We start from the raw sequence: 3,743 nt of genomic DNA, 5'->3' as shown, positions 1-3,743 counted from the left end.
CAGGGCATGTGCGCATGCATGCCCAAAATCCCAAGAAGAGAATGAAGGAGACAAGACTGTGTCCTTCGTCCCTGTGGAGCGATTTCTCACTTTCTTTTTGTCTCTCTCTCTGCTTCTTGGTGAGTGCATATGCCCTATAGCAAAAACCTCTCTAAAAAAAAAAAAAAGATAATTTTTATAATTTCTAGTCCACTATTTCAATTCCTTTTTTAAAAACTATATTTTTAGGTTTTTTTTTTTTTTTTTTTTTAGTGATACTGTTCCAGTCTGGGTTCTCTAGAGAAGCAGAACCAATAGGATATATATAAATATTTAGGAGGAATTGGTTCAAGGAATTGTGGAGGCTGAGAGTTTCCATGATACGCTACATACAAGCTGGAGAGCTGGGAAAGCCAAGGATGGATTTCAATCCCAGTTCAAATCCAAGCTGATGGTGTACCTCCCAATCCTGAAACCTGCATGTGGGGAAGTGTGCTGATGTAACTCCCATCTCTGAGAACCTGGGTGAAGGAGGGTATCCTGGGGTGAGTACTGGAATCCAAAGAACTGAGAAGCTTTGATATCTGAGGCCAAGAGAAGATGGATGTCCCAGTTTAAGAAGAGAAAGACAGAGAATTGATCATTCCTCTGCTTTTATGTTATTCATGCCCTCAGACTGAACGATGCCCACCCACATAGATGAGAGTCAATCCTTTTTTGCCCATTCGCCTGATTCAAATGTTAGCCTCTTTAGGAAATACCTTCACAGATACGCCCAGAAGTAATCCTTTACCAGTTATCTTGTAATACTTCACTAGCTATCTGGGCGTCCTTTGGTCCAAACTGACTTACAAAATTAAATATCATAAGTTTCCATGAAGATTACAATTAAATTTTTTTTAAGAATTATTTTATTTTGTTTAGTATTTTTACTATTAACATTATTTTAAAATTTACTATAGAGTAGGTACACTCACCAGGGAGAGAGAGAGAGAGAGAGAGAAAGCAGGCTGCCAGGTCCAGGACTCGATCTGCAGTTGGCCATGTGGGAGTCTAGTGCAACTACCACACCACCTGCTGGCCTACAATTACATCTTAACTTACAACAATCTAGTTTATATTAATACAGAGTAATATACAGTAGTAAATGAAAATTTTGTACTTATCTGACTCCATTCCCTTCCCTTTTATTTGTGCTTTATTGTCATGTAAATTGCATCTTCATACACTGTATGCTCACCAACCCAGAAAAATAACATGGAATATTTTACCAACTTTTTTTTTCTAAGGTTAAATGTCTTTTTAAGTTGAAACACCAACAAACTGTCTAGTTACAGTTTTTAAAAACAAGAACAAACCAACCAACCACACGCTGGGAAGTAGCTAAGTCTGTAGGCAATATAGTTGAAGCTGACAGAATTAAAAACAAAGAAACCAACTCCTCAGATCCAATGAAGGGAGGCCCCCCCCTACATGCTAATCACTACCAGTGCAGTGATATTGGTAATCCTTTGTTTTAGAGGGTTGGAAGACATCCTAATAACTTCACTCAGAATACTCAATAGCCCTCTTCCAGTTTCCACCTCATGAATAAAGATTATATTTTGTTAATTTTATCTCAGAAAACTTTTTGCAAGTTGCTTTATTTACAAAGACAACTTTTAAAAGTTCACCAAAGTTAACTGGGCAATCAACTAGGTAGAATCAGCATTTTTTTTAAAAGAATGATTTATTTAATTGTACTTATTCATTCATTTATTTTAATTTGACCAGAGAGAGATGGTGGGCGAGGGGTGAGAAAGCAAGCCACCAAGTCCAGGACCTGAACCATAGACAACCATGTGGGAGTGTTCAGCACCTTAACCTACATGGTTCCCAGAAATGGCTTTATAAAAAGAAGAAAAGCCCAAAATACCACTTTCTACAGAGAACTCGCAGTTCAATTTTATTCGGAGAAAAAAACAAAAACAGTCTTTCAATCATACTGGAAGAAACTCAGTCATAGGTTTGAAATCTGTGGTCAAACTACACATGCAATGAGGACACTATTCTGCTAATACAATTGATTTGCATTTATGTATTGTTGTCTAATATTAACAACTATAAACAGAGCAGTGCAACTAGTATATGAACCAATCCCTAGTGTTACACTGTCAGAAGCAGCACTTCGCTTCTCTTCACACCACTGGCTCTTTTTGTACACCTGGGCTTCCTCTTCAGTAAAATAATTTTTGATATTAAAGGTCTTGCAACTCTCCTCAGAAGTTTTTCCCTTGGTCATATTGGCCACAATTTCACGTGTAACATCAAGCAAACCTTTGATGTCTAAGTGGCTTGCAGCCAGGATAAGTTCAAAAAGTGTCCCTTGGTCACCTTTCAGAAATTCTTGGTCCCAAACAGGAATACCACGTATTTGCTTTTCTTTGTTCTCATCATCTTCAGGAGGAGAAGGGTCATCCTTGTGGTGGGTACACCATAGAATGACCTTTTCAAATACTGTTGCATTAACATTTGATAGAGGAACTGGGTCATTGTCTCCTTCATCATCCATTCCCAAATCTATTTACCTGGTTTCGATAGTCACAGATTGTTGGGCAATTTCCAATTCAATTTCAAACTTCAGATCAACTCCTGATCTCTCCATCAGAACTCTGCAAATTAATTGAAAGCATGGTGCTTGGCCTCAAGGAGATGGCATGCCAGAGGCTATTGAGAATGGACCAGTGTTAGCAAATGATAACGAAAGGTGGAGGACAGGCCACTCTACTTTGAACATTTTAATTCATTCTTTTAAAAATGTATTTATTTATTTATTTCAATTTATTTTTTTTTTAACGTGACCAGAGAGAGATAGAGAAAGAGAGAAGGGGAGAAAGCAAGCTGCCAGGTGCAGGACTTGAACCATAGTCAACCATATGGGGATCCATTGCCTTTAACCACTACTCCACCTGCTGGCCCCAAAATTTTAATTCATTCTTGCACAAGGTCTATATTATTTTGTCTGATTTGTTCCACTTTATGTATATATGTTGTTGATTCAAGCACAGTATAATCTGATCTGACCATTAAAAATTCACTCTGGGGGCCAGCAAGTGGCTTGGTGGTAAGAGCATTGGATCCCATACAGCCAACTGTGCAGTTCACATCCCAGACCCAGTGGCTTGAAAAACATGCTACGTTGGGGCCGGCATGTGGTGTGGTGATTAAGGGCACTGGACTCCCACATGGCTGAACATGGTTCGAGTCCCAGACCTGGCAGCTTGTTTTCTCACTTGCCCTCTTTCTCACTCAGTCCCTCTCTGGTTAAATTAAAATAAGTAAATAAAGTTAACTAAAGTAATTCTTAAAAAAGAAAAAGAAAAACATGCCAGGTGTGTGCCCACACATGCTGAAAATCCAGAGGGGAGAAGGGAGGAAAAGGAACTGCAGTGTGACCATCTCCTTGTAGGATGACTTCTCACTTTCCCTCCCTTTCTGTCTCCGTTCCTCTCTGGCAAGTGCAAATACCCTACAGCAAAAATCTGAAAAAATTTAAAACATGAAGTTCCTTCTGCCTTTAGTGTGAGAAATGATTTGAAATGAGGACAGTCTAGAGGTAAGAAGACTATTCACAGAAGCTCAAATAAATCTGATAAAAGCTGATAGCATTCTTTTTTTTTTTTAATGGTGGAAAAATGTGTGTTTAGAATTAGCCAGCTGGACTTGCTTTAGATGATTCAATTTTGTTGGCAAAATCCAAAGCATCATAATCGGGAGCCAGTCAC

General features: G+C 38.6%; 1 pseudogene; it reads right to left on the bottom strand.

Annotated features, from left to right (window-relative positions):
* Positions 1 to 2,032: 2,032 nt before the first annotated feature.
* LOC102494791 (S-phase kinase-associated protein 1 pseudogene) lies at positions 2,033 to 2,651 on the bottom strand (annotated as a pseudogene).
* Between the last annotated feature and the right edge of the window lie 1,092 nt (positions 2,652 to 3,743).

This window comes from Tupaia chinensis, unplaced genomic scaffold (assembly GCF_000334495.1).
Source record: "Tupaia chinensis unplaced genomic scaffold, TupChi_1.0 Scaffold146346_2, whole genome shotgun sequence".
Classification (NCBI taxonomy): Eukaryota; Metazoa; Chordata; class Mammalia; order Scandentia; family Tupaiidae; genus Tupaia; species Tupaia belangeri.
The sequence above is the reverse complement of the archived record's forward strand: the minus strand, read 5'-3'. Positions and strand labels throughout refer to the sequence as shown.